Here is a 20,088-nt window from a genome sequence, read left to right as displayed (position 1 = left end):
GCTCACATCTATACAGGAAAGAAAGGGGGGAAAACGGAAAGAAAGGAGAAGGAACCAGCAAGGTGGACAAAGGTCTCTGTGAGCCCCGATACGTGATCAAGGCTTTTACTTAATATCGTAATGTACACAGATAAATACAGACAGGGAAAATGGCGAGGGGGACGTGTGTCGCGAGAATGTTGTTTATTTTCAGAAATGACAGAAAGCTAATATCATCGGTAGGCATCTTCACTGCTAGTGTGTCAGTTAGACCGCCTCAGGCTGTTGGGGCCCGGAAAAACGGGAGAAACAAAAATACATGAGGTGTTTTTCCTTTCTCTTCTGTACCTCTATTGCGGTCAATCACCCAGCATCGTAGCGAATTGAAGATTAAACTGTAAAACATGGGAACCTGCGCTGCTTGAAGTGGATAAGAGCGGTTCTCAGATAGGATCATCCTCCTAACTGATAAACTGACGGTAACTCCTTGCGGTGTTTGCCAGGCACAGCATTGGATAATAGACTTTAGATCATATGAGGGAAAAAGCTCAACACTTGAATCTGTTTTAATATCAGCGTCAATGGGCTTAAGGCTTTATCCCATAAATTGTTGTGTCAGTGCAGCAAGGTCGTAACTTTCATGGGTTTTTTTTGTACACGAGATACGTCTTGGTTGCACTGACGTGACGATTAATGTGCCCCCTCCTCCACACACACACAAGTGTGTCTTTGCCTGCAACTGGGCACCCCCTGTTGTTCCTCTTTTGTTTGTACTTTTTTAGAAGACCACCCATATGTTTTGTACACAGTTGTCAATCGGGGACCCTCCGTCAATTGGGGACCTTATTGCCCTCTATTGTTCAGGGTCCCCTATTGAATGCAGAAACAAACTCACCCACGTACAATTATTTTGAAAGATGGATAGATTGACACAAAGTACGCTTCAGTATTGAGGGTTCTTGTTGGGGATATGTTTTGTACATAGTTGTCAATCGGGGACCCTCTGCCAATTGGGGACCTTATTGTCCTCTATTGTTCAAGGTCCCCAATTGAATGCAGAAACAAACTCACACACACACACAATTATTTTGAAAGATGGATAGATTGACACAAAGTACGCTTCAGTCTTGAGGGTTCTTGTTGGGGATAATGTACAGTGTGTGCATGTATTTGCCAACATGAACTGTCAACCTTTCTGCATAGGATGTCATGACCCATTTGTGTTAAAACTCATTGCCAGTATGACATCGTGCCTGATGCCCACAGAAAGGCTTTGTGCATTTCAAGACGAAATCACTTGAACCCACGCTGTGCCATGCACGTCTTTAAAAGGGTGTGAACACCATGTGTTGGCCCCGAGGGGCATCTTTGCATAGGTTGCGAGACGCTGTCACACTCTTTGGATCATGCCCAGTGCACAAAGTCTTCTTTACTGTTGAACCTCTGCAACAGGTGAATAAGACATGCTGCCGACTGAAGGACCAGTGACGAGGAGAAAGGATGAGTGGGTCGTATTGCTGCAGTATGCATGTACATAAACTGATACGTGAAATGTCATGGTGAAAATGTCTTCCAAACTTTTACCATGCTCACCACGGACTCTAGCCTACTTCTTTTCCAAGACCACTGAACAGTGCTGTCCACATATACTGATATATGGGAATGTCGGTGATCCTCGGGTATCCAAACTGAACATAAGCAAAATTCACAGCATGCACGCACACAGCTCCACGTGTGCTTGGGGCAGGCTGCACTGAGCGGGCGGGTCCAATTTCTGTGGAAATGTGTAGGGTCTTCGTGTGTGCGCTCAGCGCGTGCTTAAGCACGGTCAATGAACTGCCCGCCAACCTGTCCGTTCTCTGCTGGTGAGGGGGATTGTCTTTGGTCAAGGTGGATTTAAACACTTTTTCATTGTGCCAGCATCCTCGATTCAGGTGAAACCAATTGGGTCCATTTTCCCGAACCTTGTCATCATCTTCAACTTTGGCCGCCAGCACCAACTACATGTAGGTCCCCCCATTTTGAATATTACGGTACCGAAGACGCTGCACCTTAGTTGCATGCATGCTTTCCTGTGGTGGTCAGTGGACCATGGTCCTCCGCTGGCTCCATTGGAAAGTGCATACTTTTTTCTAAACAAAATGGGACGTCATCAGTACCTAGATCTATTACAGCTCATGGGTGTCACAAAAGCTTCTAAGGCCACCGTAGACATCATGTACAGGTACATGTATACTTGTAGCCCAACCTGACACAATGCCAAGCTCTTGGAGAGGGCTGAAGTCAAATCCCAGCATGGCTCATGGCAGGCTGTTAGTTCAGGGTTGATAATGGATTCCTCAGCACTGTGAAACTGCATAAATACCCAGTTTGCAATTAAACTTGGGTTCCCCATCTAGCCTCGACACCATACGGGCTGCTAACCAGTTGGGCATTGACCATATTGTACTACCTGAGGCGGCTCACTGATCTCCAGGCTTAAGCCCTGTGGCCTCGGAGTGCTTTGACATTGAAGTTCAGGGTATACATTTAAAAAAAAAAAAGACAACATATGATTGCTCCATACAATCATCTGGAAAATGACTTCAAACATTTTAGCATCCTTGCCTGCTGAGCTTATCGCTAGCAAGGTCTGATAATTTTATTAAGGAGGAGTGGTGTTCAGAGGTGAACAGTGAGCCAAGAAGGAAACCGGTTGCTTGAACTCATGCAGTGGAGCATGCCCTCCTGATTGCCCAACTGCCAAAACAAAATACTGTACCCTTTAGGTTCAACTGTTTTGTTTGTCGGATACTGTTTACTGGCCGCAGCATTACTTACAGGTGCCACATTAGTTTTGATTCTGTATCAAACCTGCGGTGTGCACCGCAGACAAATGTTAGTTGAGTTCTGAGGTGTGTCGCTTGCGAATTTATAGTGGTTCAATTTCCAAAAGGAAATAGAATGTTGTCACTTTGTTGGAAAACTAAAGTTCATGGTTTTTCTAGAACTTCAGAGAAACACTTGTGACTTCAGCCCCTTGTGTTATGATGGGCACACAGTTTGGTGATGTCCAGTGATTTTTCTGGGTTTGGAGTTTTCCCAAAATGTGCCCGTAGTGGAGATACTAATGCTCGGATCTGTTAGGAGTCATTCCACAGTTCCTCACCAGGAGCCACAGAGCAGGAATTGGTCATTTACAGCCATCAAGGGACAGTTATGGTTTTAACGATGGGATTTCACTTAGGACATGGTTTTGTTTTTGCTTGATACTTTTCTTTCCCCATTTGTGAACAAATTGGCAACACCATAAATCACACCGCCATGTTTCATAAAAAGTGTTCAGTTTAGTTCAGATAAAGTATGTACGGTACCGTGTTATAGAACTAATAAAGGGTTAAAGTTTCATTTGGCTTCAACAGATTACAATCTTTGATAATCAACACAAAGCACAGCCTTGGCAATATAAATTCAAATTCATTTCTGTTTCTTTTCTCCTGTCTTTCTTTGTCTGAATTTCATCTGCTTCTTACTGTTGAGCAAATTCTTAAACATTTAATGTTTATGAGCATGCAAGTTTTATGTGACACTTTTTGGAGCTTGGGTTTTACTCTTATTTCAGATTTCTTAATTTGGCTGAAAAAAAAACAGCTTATATGCAAAGGCAAGTGTTTGAATCATGATCCAAGACATCAGTACCCCACCCACAGCTGTTCAATGCTTCGTCCCTCCCCCCCCCAAAAAAAAGAATCCCTGCAGTGGCCCTGATGGTGATAGGTACAAGTACCAGTGGGAGGAGGGGTACATTTTGAACATTGATTTTCTTGACTTACTCCCTTGCCAATCTACATGTAAGTTAATCTCTTTGCATGCTTCCATTTCCTCTTCAGTAATTCACTCCACCTTGCTTTTATCAACAGACATTTTGTACAGAGTACATTTGTGCTAACGGAAGACAAAAATTGCTCTACAGCATTGTGAAACGCATGCACAATGTACAGGTACCTCACGGATACGTGGATATTTCAGATGGGTGCACAGTGACAGAGGAGGCCCATAAAATGGAACAGTACTGATATAAACAAGAACGGTGCAGCTAATTATGTTGTTGTTGGCATACGTGTGCATATCATGAAAAAGTGATAAGGGTAAAAATGTTTCAATGGTTACCTGGAAAAGACTGAAATTTACTGGTACATATTGGTACTGTTGGACATACATGTAGTAGGCTGGTAGGCGTAATGGAACGGTGTACTGTAATGCATCCTTTCGTGTGCGTGGAAAGAAAAGGATAAAAACTGTGAAGAGACTTACAGTGGATGACTGGTATATCGAGGTCATCATTCAGTTCGTTTGGTATTTTTTTTTATTATGTGCATGATGTACTTTCGGGATGAATTTTTTAAATTTCATTTTCTGGAGTTTCAATTTTGTATCTCTGTTAAAGGGTCCGTTTTATTTGTTATAATTGGAAATTTTAAGTTGTTAAACAGTGTCCATAATGTAACATTTATTGTTTTGATTAACAAATGGGAGAAAAAAATTCAAAATTTTGGGCAAAAGGGCCCCGCCCTCCCTAAGAGGTATCTCATTAATATAGACAATTTGCATATCTGTGACGTACATTTGAGAAGACATACATGTAGTCGCGTGCTGCTAGTGCATCAATGCGTATCCCCGGTCGAATTAGGAAAATTCAGTCAAATTTTGGGTGTTTTAGAGATCATGCCAATCAGATTTGTTGCCGGAGGCAGCAGCAACACCTGTAAAGATTGGATAAGCCTGCAAAACTTTCCTACCAAAGCAAAATTTTAGACCAATTTGTACGTCAACCATAACACCATCATTTGTTTGGATTAAAACATTCATTTGAGGGGTTCGTCAAATTAACAAGAACAAAGGGAATTGTATTTCATTATTACATCCCTCTATTGTGTTAGTGGCATAGTGGTGAATATTTTAAACAATTCACAGTTTGTCCATGGAGGTCTTCATGGACCCTTTAAATAGTTACATTATTTTCTTTTGTTTTGCTTGTTGTAGTATACAATTACATTTCGATCCCCTAAGGAATTGTGTCATGCATACTGAGGTTGGGACTGTGTTATCGGCAGATTTTTGAAGTGGTAATTTGATCCAAATTTTGGTGACATTCCTGGGTCTAAATGATGTTTTTATTTATTGTTTCTACACTGTTGCATGATGCGTGCGGTCCCCCAAGTGCTAGTTGCACGTCAACAATTACGAATGGGCAATTATGAAACATTCTGACTGAGGACATACAAGAGAGGACATCATGTTTCATATTGGTCCTACAATAGTACCCTCTCCCATAGACTAAACACAGGCACTTACCACTGGGGACACCAGACCAACCACTGAGGACAGGGAAACATCCTTTGTTCCCATGTGTTCTGTCCTCTGTGGTAAAGGAAAAAGTTGCTGTGTCTTAATTACTGTGCCACGGTTGTTCGGAACTTTTAAGTCTTTTGGAAATGGATTAAGCGATTAACGGTACATGTACATGTACATACATATACACCTGGTGACTTCCATACGTACATTTACATGTACATGAAGATGGCTTTGTTATCATTATTATTTTTCATTATTCATATGGGAAGGTTCAGTCATTCGAGCCTATTACCCTTACAATGCATTATGGACACGTGGAATTCTCACCTAAGCTTTCTAGTTTCCAGTATCATACATTATTTACACTGCTTGTATGGAAAACAAATTTGAGTCATGCATTGTATGCACAGTAACCGGGCACATAGAGTTGTATCAGTCACCTCTTAGCTTTTCCCAAAATGTCTGGTATTTTTTATGTTAGGACTCGCTTGGTGTTGCGTACATGTAAGGAGGCTTATAGTTATTCAGTCCATATGATTGATACCTTGGCATCTGGTAAATGTTTAGTGGAGTCATTCTTGTGTTGTTTGTCTGTATTTTCTCCCCCCTTCCGTACTAACAACATCTTGGGCTTTATCTTATCTTCATCCTAAGCCCCATCCCAGCAAACCGTAAGCATTGTCAGAGCAAGATGGTATTCACCAAGTCTCATAATAAAAAATTATTGCACTGTAGTGGAAGTATCCAGTGTCCCAGCCCAACATGGCTCCCTTTTTATGCCGATTTGCATTATGCATGAATCTGTAGCGCGATGGGCCCGTATAATAAATATTGTCTTAGTGTCAAGTGCGTACATGTCCTGTTGTGAGTTTGCAGAGTGTAAACCTTGCGCAATTAAAGGGACCCCGAGGTTTCCATTGCAGAAGAGGCCCGTCCTCCACTATCTCAAGACGGTGTCAGCATTCGGGGAACAGACCTTGGGAATGAAACATCAGGCAGCAATCGGCACTTGTTTACCTCTTCTTATATTGCCTACTACTTGTATGAGCAGCCTAAGTTTGCAGACATGTCACCCTTTCTTGATGGGTCAGGTTTTGCCTCAGAATGCACCTTGTGTATTTGCCGCGTTACATGTACTTTTAAAGAGGTTCAGTTTCTCCTAATTATGTAGTAGTGTTTATCGTTCGATTATTCGATGGCTGCACATGCCATTGGTTTTTTTTTCTTTTGTACTGATGGTCAGCTATAGTGAACCATTCAGTGGTACTGGTGGGCCAAAAAAGACAACTTTGGGCGTAGAAAGAAAGATCCTTCAAACAAGTTATCATGCTCAATTGTCTTTCAACTTGTGTTACATGTATGAGAGTGCATTGTTGGATGTGCACAATTTTTGTACTTTTTTGCGGGAGGTTTAAAAGTTGAACTTGTGCATATATGGGTCTGCTACTTACATGTACATTGTATGTAGCAGTTGGAACATGTAGACCAGTGCTTCTCTTCCTGCTCCATCATTATTCAGTACTCTCTAACATCAAAACTTTTGACAAAAATATTTGCATGATTGGATACTTTTAGCTTTAAAAAAAGGGAGTGATAAATCATGGAATTTTATCTGTATGTGATGTAACTGTCTCAAAAGCAGGGGGAAAAAAAGGGATCCAAAACACACATACCCATGCATCATGTCATGTCCTGATAATTGTCACATTTATTTTCCCCCAAAAATGATGTGAAGCCCTCTCCCTATGTAGCTTCTTTTGTCCTGAACCGTGCAAGGCCCATTTCCTTCCGCAGAGAAAAATAAATTACCATTCATGCTCCACATAATTTTAGTGTGCACGACCCTCACACATACATGTACATGTACGTACGATCTGCACACCGCTCATGTATTACATACATATGTCACCAGTGTGTCTCTGTCAACAATGGCAGGAAATTGATAGATAAACAGCCTTGGTTTTTTTCCTCTTTTTTTTTTTTTTTTTAATTTTTTTTTCCTTCTCTCTTTCTCTCCCTCTCCCGCTTTCTCTCTTTACCCATCCCTGGAGAATTGCTTGTTTACTTGCTGACATGTCCCACAATGCTCGCTTTTTACTCAGGATGTTTGATCAGTTGCCCCCTCACTCGGCATGGGCCGGGCCTTCCATTGTATGCCCGCTCAAATTCTATGATCCACCGTCCAATGAATGTCCTGTCCATGCCCGATATTTACGACTGCAGAAGGGGAAGGGTTTTTTTTTTCCCCTTTGTTTGTGAGTGTGCGTTTGCGCAAGAGTGAAATTTCCTGAAAAAAAATAATAATAATAATAAATGGGGCTATTTTGAGAAAGTTCTTTTGTGGATCTTCCTGGATGGTTTATAATTTCACTCTGCAGATTCTGTTTTGTCCCAAAATATGTCTTGAGAGATTGTGAAACTTTTTGTTGCATTTTGAGTTTCTAAACACTTTCACACGACCAAGCACATGTATTTATCTCATAGTATTCCTTGCTTTCTCTCCTTTCTTAGAATACCAAGGAGATTGTACAAATAAGCATGATACACAGAGGCACAGCTTCCTCAAACCAAATGTGAACAGAAAAAAATTAAAGTTCATCCCACATGAGGCTGAGACTGTGGACAAATTGTTAATACACATTCGTTTCTAATTATTTCCAATTAATGCACTTGAAACATCAAGATTCAAGTGTATTTTCCACTCTGCCGGACTATCTGCTCTGTTTAGAAGCACCCCCCCTGCAAAACAGAGACAGGATGGTCGGAAAAATTTCAACATGTTGCTACAAGTAACAGCGTGTTCTGTTGCAAATGACCCTAACCTCCCAATGCCTCTGAAACTGTTTTCCAGAAATGGGGTCACACAGCCTGCATCATGTGGGCCTCTTTTGTTCACGTGTCCATACCAGGTATGTATTGTTGGCATGGCACGTTCTTTGCCAGATGTGTGTGAAACTATGCACGGGTGCTGTATTTTCCCACCAAAGGGATCATCATTTTAAATAAACGGGGCAAAAGGCACCTCTTTTTCTACGACGTGGACCAAATGGTGTTTACCCATTGATTTGAATTGGAGCCCTCTTGCATTGACTTCCGACTCCTGCAATTTCAAGTGCTTAACCCTAACACTCCTCAGTCCTCCAACAGGTGAAGGATTGAGGAGGGTTAGGGTTAATGTTTCCCCGTGGCGCCATCAGTTGTGACATCACTGCCTCCTGTCAAGATACCTGTAAAATGTCATTTAGGATTTTTAAACACACAATATGCCAGCTGTAGGTGTTTTATACTAGATTTGGCCCGTACATCAACACGGATTTTCACACTGTTTTCCTCAGTGTTGTCCGAGAGAGAGAAAAAGTCTATACTTCTAGTTGCAGACTGTGTAACCACTCAACTGCCGAGTTTTGCTGGGATCAGTTGGCAGGCTTGAATCCAACGCAACGGCGGGTACTACAATTAGTCAGTGATATCAATGTGGCTGTTACTGTTTGATCTAGCAAGTGTTCAGCTTCACAGTTCGGAAATTTCAAGCGCTCTGTTCTATGTTATAATTCCACATAATATCTTGAGAGTCGTCAATGGAATAAACTGCCAAAAAGCACTTCAACAGCAATAACTGTGCCACTGTGACCGTTATACTGTGAACACAGGGTTTCCAAGCTCAACTCCCAAACTAACTCGAGTTAACATCAACTTGTCTGTGGATTCTTCAAAGTGACAAGTCAATTTATGCAAAAGTCAAGTGATCGCACCAAGGGACAGGCTGTGCTGGGCTGTAAATGCCGTAGAAACCTGTTTAAATTCCCAGGCGTGTTTGATGAATAAACACGCATAGGGAAGACAACACAAGAAACAGGCAAGTACAAGAAAATAGGAGGTGACAGAATTAAGACAAATCTCAACAAATCAGAAATGTCATCAGATTTTGTAGAGCATGTGGTCACTCCTCGGTTTAGTGGAATTCCTGCAGGGACGCAGGACAGAACATTGAGCAATTGGCAGATGTGTGCTCAGCCCTTTGTGATTGTTTGTCAAGTTTGCCTTGGTGTTTTTGCAAGTTTGATGGGTCTTGTCGAGCTCTCTAACAGTTGCTTTTATTTCATCCTTCCATCTAGTTTTCGTTAGTAAGAGAATATGTTTTTGTTTTTTCTTTGCTGCGCAATATAGGCTTTTTATTTGGACTTGTTATATACTTTTCAGCAGGTAATGCTCATTGTGTGTGGTAGGTTGTGACTCCTTGAGCGCATCTGAGGGCTTTCAAATGTTGAAAACAGTCAAATTGAAATGTGCAAAACAGTATTTAGTTCGGAAAGATAATGAGCGGAGTTGAGATATCCAAACAGGAACAGAAAACCAAAATATTTTTCTCTTTGTTTCTTCACTGCCTTTATGTTATCTCATACAAACTGTGTTTGCCTTATTTCGTTTAAAAAAGAAAAACCCTGTTTTGGTTTCTGTCCCGAAAACCATCCTGATAGCGAGCTTTTGTGTACATGACCCCAACCTTGGTGTTTTTGTTACACTTTTGTGTTTGGGTTGTTTTGTTTGGTTTGGTTATTTTCCTAGGATAATCTAACTGAGCCTATTTTGCAGGCCTTATTATAGCAAGGGCCGGTTGTTCAAAGTTTCAGTTTTGAAATGTTGTGCTGGAAGGGTTGTTTTTGTCTCCATTTATCTTTATGTTTGATGTTTGTTCCAGAGGGTTGGGGGGGGGGAAGAAAGGGTGTTTTTGGTCACATTCAGACGTAAGTTTGGTTTGTATTCCAAAGCCCCTGGAATTAACTCGGTGTCAGAGACTTCAGTTGTGTTGAAACATGTACATGTACGCCTGTCGTTTGAAAATACCGGTACACATAGTATAAGACTGGACATAGTGCATGGATGCATGTGTACATTGTACATACATGTAGTTATTTTTAGTATTTGCAGTGTCAAATGATGGACTATTTCAGTAACGTTTGAGTTTTCAATCATTCTTTTTTGGGTCTTATATTATTTGCTACATGTCACTGATAGCTTCCACAGTTTAGCCACTACTGTCTCTCAGTAACCAGGTGGCTCTTTGTTGTTGGTTGGTGTTGTCACTAATACTCATTACAGCAGGTGAAACATTAATTAGATTTCTAAGCTCACTTGGAACTTATCAATGTGGAAGGTAGCATAGGAAGATATAGGCAGTTAAGGGTTCAGAACTGTTCATCGATGTACAAGGTTTCAGTAGTCGCAATACAAGAATGCTGTGAAATCGTAGCTCAAGATAACAATCTCCGTCGAGTGAGACTTAGCCGTTAATAAACTTAGACAGAAAACAGGCTGTACCATCCAAAGAAGACAAGTTTGTCATCCAAAGTGAAAGTTGACTATGACATTTGCAGCTTGAACAGGCACCGGTGCTCATAGTTGACACATTGGAAAAATAAACATTGTCACAGTTAACATTATTGTTAGAAAAAGGTGTAATGAATGCATGGACAACTTGTAAAGTTTTACAAGTTGTACAAACCAAGCATGCCGTGTTGTCAACGGACATCAAAACTGTCCCAGTGTTTGGTTTCTTTATACATACAGCAGGGGTATTGATGCATATTATATCATGACCTTGGCGTCGGTGTTATAATATATTTTGTATCATATCGGGGCTTAAAGTGGACTCATTACGCTCAAAGACCAGCTGTCTGTGAGTTTAATCCAAAAGTGCTTCTGTTAACCAAAGTACAATGTAACTTGGATGCTTTAATTTGATAATTGAGATGACACACAAGTACATGTATGTTTATTACCACCCTGCTGAGGCCTAATTACATTGCTGGTTTATATCTAATTGCAAGATACGGCAATGAATGGCCATAATACAACCATACTTCGGCAAGAGATATTCACACTAATAATGAGCAGGGTTTAGGTACTCATATTGATACATCAAATCAACAACTAGTTGACCAGCTGCCTCTTTTTTGGTGGCAGTCTCTCGTTTTTTTGACGGCAGTCCCTTGTCCGTCATAACATCCCTTCTCGCGTAGCCAACCTGCCATTTTGGCCATATGTCAGTTTTGGCTGCCATGTGCATTTGGGAGCATCTCTACTTGTTTATGACCAACACATGGCCTTTGTCTCCAGCCACTTTTCCACCATCAGTTCATGCTGTACCTCTTAACCTGTTGTGGCCATTGGAACCTTTTCATTATAGGCCACTCTAGGCCCCTTGTGGCCTCTTGCAGCCATTTGTGGCCAAAGTGGCCACTGAATCAACCTACCTGTTGTGGCCTCCTCTATTTTTAGTGGCCACTTCTCATTACTGACATGCTTCTTCTCACCTTTTATCTGCAAAGACACTTCAGAGTTTTTATATACCCCTGAATGACTTTGCCTCCATCTTTGATTGTTATTTGTGGCAGAAGCTGCAGGAGCAAGCCCAGCTGCTGCAGCAGATGCAGGCTGCCACGGCGGCCGCCGAGAGCAACAGTGGCGGCGGGGGCAAGAACAGTAGCAAGCTGCAGCAGCAGCAGCAGCAGCTGCACAGCCTGGCCATGCAGCAGGCTCACCTGCTGCAGACGCTGCAGGCCCAGCAGGCCGCCGCGGCCAGTCAGCTGCTAGCCCAGCAAGCCGCGGTAGGACAGCCCATCACCCTGTCCCACATACCCCAGGGTAAGTGCTGGTCTTGCTGAGTCAGCCAGAGACAAACGTTTGAACCCCTCAGCCACCTCCCAAATGAGAGCTTAAGGGCATATTGTGTGTGCATCAACTTCCCAAGGTATCAAGTCTCAAGTAATAGGGGCTTGGTGCTGCTTTCCTCAATCCAACAAAACCTGATAGATTTTGATGGATTTGTTTAGGTTAGGGTCAAGGATAGTGTCAACCTTTATCCACCCCACTGCTACAAAAAAAGAGTATTTTTACATATTTCACAGAATTGAATTAAAATAGCAATGAGCAAGGCCAATGTTTTAATAAATTAAAAGCAGCAGAAAAAGCATCTCACTGGCATATTTACACCACACTGGAATCAATAATGGATGCTGAAACTCTACTTACGTGAAGTGCAATGTACCTGTAGATCAAGTTGTCTGATGATTTTCAATTGATCAAGACTCCAAATGAAACAGTGATAAAAAATGACATCCGAGGCTTCAACTTTGGAGAAATTGATCAGAAATGTTCAGCAGCCTTTTCTTGATCCACTTGTTTCTCTTTTGTGTTCTCTTCCCCAAGGGATGAGCCAGGCCGAGATTCAAGCCCTCTGGAAGGAGGTGTCGGCAACAACCGGTGCCTCCGAGGAGGGTAAATCCAGCTCGGGTTCCAGTAACCCCCCTACGACCCAGAGCTCGAGCCACACCAGGCCCATTGTCAACGGAGCCCACGAAGCCATGCTGCACCCGGCCCAGTTCATGATCTCTCCGCACGGAATGATGTAAGGCAATATACACATCTATCGTCAAAGTTAACATTGATCAACAGCGAACACTAGCCCCAGCTGCTGGTTTTGCCATTTTTAAGAATTTAGCATTTCTATTCTGAATAAAATCATGTCAGTGACACTTCAGGGTAGTGGTTTTCTTGAATTTTCGTTTCGTTACCCAAACAGAAAATTAAAAAATACAAACCAAAAAAACAAAGAGGAAAAACAGCAGAAAACAAAAAATTAACATAATTCTGTCTTTTTGATGTATCTTAAAACATTGCATTCTTGTTCACTGACTGACAAATGTTATTAATGTTGATAGGCTTGCTCAAGGACATAACCCATAGCACACTTGAACCTATGACCCTCAAGTCTTGGTTATTGAACCTTCAATGACAAGCCTTACCCCATTTTTTTATTATTATTCTTGTTTTCTTTTCTCTTTTTCAGTAAGCAAACTGTATTTCCTAGAAGACGCTATCAGTTTCTCAAAACATTTCCTGCAAAATGGGAAAAAGCAAATCTCCCGAAGTGGTTAACCTCCAAATGTATATAATCACAATCTTATTTGAAATTGTAAGTCTAGGATTATGCCTTTCCAGCCAGCCAATTTCCAAGCTTTAGGCCAGGATGTGGGAGTTAACTTGCCGTCTGAAGGATTATCAAAACATTGCTTGGATCAAAACATTAGATGCAAGTTAGCTTTTTTTATCCTCATCCTGTGAAGATAGAAAAAAAAATGCTTGCTGGTGATTGACAGTACAGTGTAAATGGAGGTTGAACTGGTGTTGCCTAATTTAAAATTTAAATTTGTATTAGCTATCATCACATGCATGTATATGTACATGTACACTGTACTTGGCACCCCTTCGGGAACTGTTGGTTCTTTTTGATCGGCCTCAGTGTCTGGCTGAAGAAAGAATTAACATATACTCCCTTCAAAAGGGTTGCTACATTGTAAGTCTCTCTGTGGCCACATTTCTGTCCGGAAACCTGCTTTTGCCTAACGAGATCTAGCATTTAGAGCATGCTGTTTTGGAAATCAGTCTTAAAGTCGAGACAAAGAATCGACCTTGAAGTATCTCAACAGATGAAAGCTCATGATAGATTTGTTTGAGAAGTTGTCGGTTGTTTAGCGTAAAAGATTTCTGTGCAACAGTGTGAATGTTTCCAGATTGCGAGAACTCTCACAGAAAGGAATAAAGGGATAAAGGGAAAGGGATAAAGAAGGCCGATCTTTGTGCTGTCGCAGGGATGCTCTCTGCAGAGCGCCCTCGAGAGGCCCCACACTTTTTTTCCCGTTCGACCGACTGCCTAGCTGGTTGGATACCCTTCTGGGGATTGTGTTGTTTTACGGATCCCCAGAAATGGTTTAGAGGCATTTGTGCAATTTACCGTCTCACCGTAAACTCAGGAATTCCCCAAGAGTCGGTTGCCTTTTGGCAGTTGACTCAGTGTCTGTGTCGCTCTGCTCTTATGAAACTTCTCGGACTGTAATGCAATTGATGTAAACTCATCCAACACCATGATTCGGGACAGTCACGAGAGATTGGCTGGCCAAAGAAAAGTGTTTATTCATCACTGTGCACTCTTCATTTTCAAAGTGTTGCTTTGGGCCATTTCATAAGATCGGGGACTGTCCAAATGTGTTTCTTTTTTTCTTTCTTTCTCCTGTTGAGAGAAGCATGAATGCATGTTTGCATTTTGGAAAAGCAGTTCTGGGCATTAGATAATAGTGAATGGTACATCAGTCATCCTGTTATTTGAATGCAATATACGCTAAAAACATGGCCTCTGGGTTCTTGCTCAGTCCAATTGGCTTCTTTGACATTTAGGTTTCTTGCATCACCGGCCTCTGCGTGGCCATCGTGGCTTCTGCTGGCTTCTGACTGACTCTTGTGGCTACTACTGGCCCCTGTTTGGCTCATGCAGCTGTTTCTGGCCCATGTTTTGCCATTTTGGCTTTTACTGGCCTCTCTTGTGGCTTCTGCTGGCCTCTGTTTGACTCTCATGGCTGCTGCGTTGGTCTCTGGTTAACTTTTCTGGCTGCTACACATCCACAAATAGTGTGCATTGGCTTATGCCACTCTTGCACCCATTTCGACCTTTCCGGCTGTCTTTTCCACTTCTGTGGCCACTGATTTGAGAACATTTGCTTTTGTATCAACAATTGCTTACTGACACATGCATTGTGTTGACTGGAATGTTGCCGTTCTGTTGGCATGTCTGGATTTTGAATTGGCCACTGCGGCTTCACAGATGGCCACCAAGGCCATTGTTCAATTCAGATTCTTTGTCACTGGTCAAATCTTAAGGAAATTTGGGAAGGAATTTTTAAAACAGGATGTTGTTTCATTTTGTTTTGCGTTCTCCCAGAAATTTTAAATAGTTGGTTTACTTAGTGACAGTTGTTTGTTGTCATTCAAGTTCAGAGCTATTACAGGGATTGTGACAACAGTTTGATGTCTGCTGTGATTGGTACTTTTTTACAATCCAAAACCCTCCAAGCGGTGAAATACACATGTACTTGAATGTTTAATCCAGTGGATATTTCTAGATACCTAAATATATGGAATTATTCATATTGGACTTGGCCCTGCGCCAGTACTGTACTTGTCACTGTAGCCAGTCTTGCCATTGTTAACTTTTGTACACATGCATAATATTTGCCAGAGTTGATTTGATAAGCAGCTGTGCATTATTGAATGCAGTACTGAGTACATCATTCTGGTGTATCATACCGGACAGGTACATTGTACACACTTATGTTGAGCTGTTAAAACAGAAAATTCCACCAAGTAAGTTATGCACATATACTGAGCACAGATTGCCAGCAACCAGCGACAAGTACTACACACCAGATAGCATTTGGCAGGTAACCAGTCCGAATTGGCTAGGCAAATCATTTGGGTGTTGAGCAGATTTGTGCGCTGTAGCAAGTTCCACAAAATTGGCCTGAGGGGTTTTAGTGTTCAATGTGTAAAGGATCGCCTATGGTGTGCAGTTGATTTCTTGGGGTAGATCTTGATGGTGTTCGTGTTGCATTCTGTTGTTTCTTCCTCTCTCTTCTTGATGTAGACTGCAGCCCGAAGAAAGTGCAATGAACTCCAGCGCCCACCCTCTGTACGCTCATGGCATGTGCAAATGGCCCGGATGTGAAACAGTTTGTGATGACTTTCAGGCCTTCCTGAAGTAAGTCTGCCTCGTCACAATGAAGTTTCCTGTTTGTTTTAATTAGTCGGGCCATTTTCATGGTCAGATCCTGCCTCAGTAGGAATTTGTGTCACAAGGTCTGCTCTTCCTACGTACTTTACGTACTTTTCCCCACCAGTGGTTAATACAAATTGTGGCTGGCTATCAGAACAAAAAAAGAGCAGCTTGCATGATGTTAAAAATCTCACACAGCTATCAAACCACCGAATAAAAACACTGCTGTCGACCGGTTGGTTGACAGATGAATGCTGATTTAAGCTTGGCCTACAATGGCAGTGTCATTCAAGTGTTTTGTGATTACCTTATTTGCGTACAAATTTGTTCAAAGTATCGTATTTTTAACAGCTGTCCAAAGTTACGCGAGCGCTCATCTCTTGGGGAGTCAAGTTAATTGCAAAGTGTTTCTTTCCTCACCTTGGACCTCTGCGTCGAGGGTTCGATTCCCAGCCCAGTCCACATGTGGATTTTTCCCTACCTGTCTCTGTGGGTTTCACTCGGAATATTCCTCTGGGATTTTCCTCCTGCCTCTAATAATTTAACTACTACTCAATGTATCCTCCATAAGTTCCTTCAGACCTATGAGGGATAGTGTTTAGGGTACTTCTGAGGACACCTTGGTTCCATGACCAGAAATGCTTGATAAGAATGACGATAATAACAATTTCCGGCAACAGGCACCTGAGCACTGAGCACGCTCTGGACGACCGGAGCACGGCCCAGGCCCGCGTCCAGCTGCAGGTGGTCAGCCAGTTAGAGATCCAGCTGGCCAAGGAGCGGGAGAGACTAGCGGCCATGATGGCCCACCTGCACATGAAGCCCATGGAGTCCCGGTCCGAGACCTCCAAGAGCTACTTGCCCAGCAAAAAAGTAAGATGGGGTCTGGAACAGGGTTTCATTGCAGACTGAAACATCTGCCTGCCGTTCACAAGGTGCTGTTAGAAACTGCTTGTCTCTAGCAAACTTTTCGAAGGCGGTCCCCCACAGTGCTGTAAGAGTCCTTGTTTTGTGTGGTACTCAGCACCTTTAAGTGGAAATGTAACAAAGGATTCATTCAAATGATTCGCGAAATAACCTGGGTTTTGTAAAAGTTTGGACATGCCTGTCCTTAGAATAGCTAGAGAGGTATAGGTAGCTAGCTAGATGAGACACTGGTCAGGAAGTTATTTATCGATGATTTCGGTGAAGGAGGAGTGCCCCACCAGCCATACACACAGTTTGCTCAGCCAAGATTTGTCAACTGCTGGTTGATGTTCCCTGGTAATCTGAACACAAGAACATTCCCAAGTACCAGGTAAAACCGACCCGTGGTTGAGTAATAGTCCCTGGTCCAAAGTGGCCGTGACCAAGGGATTTTTGGAAGCTCAGTCAGTGATGTTTTGTTGCATTTTAGTACATGTAGTTTCAACAAAGAAAAATTGACAAAGTGTAACAATTACATATTCTTGGCCATATCAGAGAGAACTCGTGCCATGTTAGCCATTGAAAATCGTTGAAAGGAAAAGTGATGTATTACAACACGACTACCTGATGTTTTGCAGGTGTTTTTTATTTTTAACCCCTGATTGTTTTTTCTCGTCTTCCTTGCCCAATAGATTCCAGCCTCAGTCCCCAAGACCATGACCCTGGTGCAGTCTCCCAGCGTCATCCAATCACCGGCCTTCTCCCACCTCAACCTTCTCAAGCCCCTCCGTCACGCTGCGCCCCCGAGCCTCCCCGCCCACCCACTGCACATGCCCTCGCCCCCGCCTCCCCAGTCCCAGGCCCCGCCCACGACCACCACCTCTGCCAGCGGCGGCTCGTCGGTGCCCCAGTCCAGCGTGCAGATCAACATCACGCCGGGCGGCGGGCCCATCAGGAGACGGACCAGCGAGAAGTACGGCATCTCGTTGGGAACAGGTGCTGAATAGGGGGAATTTCATTATGAATTCTGACTTGAAGTTGCAGTTAGATGGGTTCAGCATGCAGTGCACAGCCAAGCATTTATCTCCTCGATTTCACTTCTGGGGGTCGCTCAGTCGGCTCACATTACTGGAATCAGGAACAAAACAAAGTCAAAACAATTTTCACTGTATGATACCCAATGCGTAGAGGAGTAAAAGCTGTTGATTTGTTGTAGGTCCATCGTAGTCCTTCCTAGATAGAAGTATTATCAGATTATTATCAGAGTCAGTCTTCCATCACTCCAATTCTACAGGATTTTTTAAATGTTTCATGCAGGCTCAAGGGAGAATGCAAAATGAAACAGGCAGTGACTCAAGGTTTTACCGTGAGGAACCCAAAAACCCTCAAGAGAAACCTCAAGCTACCACCTGTTTAATATTTTCCATCCTCCCCTTGAATTTTCGTCAGTCCCTCAGTCAAGAGTTTATTGCATCCACTGATAGCAAGCATGCGTGCGTCTGTCCCGGTTGCAGAAATCTACCGCAATGCGGACTTTTACAAGATGGCGGACGTGCGACCTCCGTTCACCTACGCCGCCCTCATCAGACAGGCTATCCTGGATTCTCCCGATGGACAACTCACTTTGAACGAGATCTACAATTGGTTCACCAGGACATTTGCTTACTTCAGACGGAATGCTGCAACGTGGAAGGTACAGATGTGGGACCTTGGACGACTTTAATTTGTAGACAGGGTTTTCTAAACATGACATCTTGCTTCTGAAAAGTTTGTACATCAGTTGTCCAGGCCTATACCGTAAATATCAACTTCAGTTTTGCACATCCAAGAATTTTGGAATGGGGAGAGGAAGGGCTTGTTTCATTTCTTTTGCCACGAAGACCAGAATGTTGCCCACACTTTCTGCAGAATATTTTCTGTTACTTTGAAGGTTTTTATATTTGTTTCTTTTGTGTTGTTTTTTGGGTTCCTGTTTTTCATTATTAACACCAGAGATGACAATAAACAAATTTTTCATTTTACTTTACTATGTAAATCAACTTATATTTTTCCTTCATTTTTCCTACCTGGTAGAATGCTGTACGGCATAACCTCAGCCTACATAAGTGCTTTGTGCGAGTTGAGAATGTCAAGGGAGCTGTCTGGACAGTCGATGAGCTGGAATTCATGAAACGACGACCCCAGAAACTCAGCAGTTGGTAAGCAGTGTTTGCATGTTACAAGCGAAGCCCAGGAATCTAGTGAATCAACTTCCAGTACCGGAGGGAGTTAAAAATCACCTATCCAAGTGAAATAAATCATGCTGCATGTGTTGTACCACACCTCCGACGTACATGTATTCAGTTGCCATTAATACCTTCAAGAGCAAAGGAAAGGTGGCATGTACGGGGGCCACCTTGTAGTGTGCGTACGGCGTAGCTTGGGCTCTGCTCAGTTCCATAAACTGTTACTAGGGAACAGTTTAGTACTTCCATTTTTTTTTTTTATATATGCTTGGGGATCCCCTGGGATGCGCGCCCAGGAAACAGCTGAAAAAAATGCCACAGGGATCATTGAGAGTTTGGCTCTCTATCATGAATATGTATGAGGCATGATAATAAGGAATGATTAATTAACCTGCATCTCCACACTTGATGTGGGATCTTTTTCTGGATCCTTCACAAAATTTTCCAGCTCAGTTGATGTATCTTGAACAATCTTTGCAAACCTTCTGGTGGATTTTGAAGGATCTTAGAAGGTTGAGCTTCTAGTGAGGTGTAAGTTTGTGTTGCTGTAACATGGTTCTTTACTAGAAGTACATTCAAAGATGGAACTTGAAACAACAGATATTTTCTTCTTATATGACTATGATTCTTGTAGTGAAATTACTTCCCAGATGTTTATTCAAAGTATATATCCTATTTTAGGTATATTTCAGCATATTTTTCAAAACTTCTGTTACAATTTTGTCCAGATGGGACTTTTTATCAGTTTAAAGGTTAGCTTCTTGAGTGATCTTTGCATTTTATTCTCAGCCTAACAACACCACCGTCAACTCCCACCACACCCACCACACCCGCAAGCAGGTCACATGACATCAGCCTACACCCGATGCCCCTGAATTTAGAGACACCTCAGGTAGATGTCTTTTGGTGTGGTTTTTGTCAGCATCTCAGCTTTGGATGAGCTTTTGGGATCGTGGGAGAGGATTGAAAGCAGAAATGGACATTCTGAGCTGAAGGCAGAATCTTGCTACAGTTTGTTCATTTATTATTCCAACTTGA

The 20,088-nt window shown here is 42.4% G+C and overlaps 1 pseudogene across 1 annotated transcript in view; it reads left to right on the top strand.

Moving 5' to 3' along the window:
* LOC110974143 (uncharacterized) overlaps nucleotides 1-20,088 on the top strand; it is a 40,812-nt pseudogene that overhangs the window by 12,799 nt on the left and 7,925 nt on the right. The window contains exons 4-11 of the transcript XR_015424965.1: nucleotides 11,709-11,958; nucleotides 12,523-12,721; nucleotides 15,791-15,904; nucleotides 16,600-16,792; nucleotides 17,518-17,821; nucleotides 18,340-18,518; nucleotides 18,899-19,023; nucleotides 19,840-19,942. The product of XR_015424965.1 is annotated as an uncharacterized LOC110974143 (transcript). The remainder of the gene's footprint in view (nucleotides 1-11,708; nucleotides 11,959-12,522; nucleotides 12,722-15,790; nucleotides 15,905-16,599; nucleotides 16,793-17,517; nucleotides 17,822-18,339; nucleotides 18,519-18,898; nucleotides 19,024-19,839; nucleotides 19,943-20,088) is intronic.

The sequence above is a fragment of the Acanthaster planci genome, linkage group LG04 (genome assembly GCF_054643075.1).
Source record: "Acanthaster planci isolate LZ-2023a linkage group LG04, COTS_SCS, whole genome shotgun sequence".
Taxonomy (NCBI): domain Eukaryota; kingdom Metazoa; phylum Echinodermata; class Asteroidea; order Valvatida; family Acanthasteridae; genus Acanthaster; species Acanthaster planci.
The sequence above is the reverse complement of the archived record's forward strand: the minus strand, read 5'-3'. Positions and strand labels throughout refer to the sequence as shown.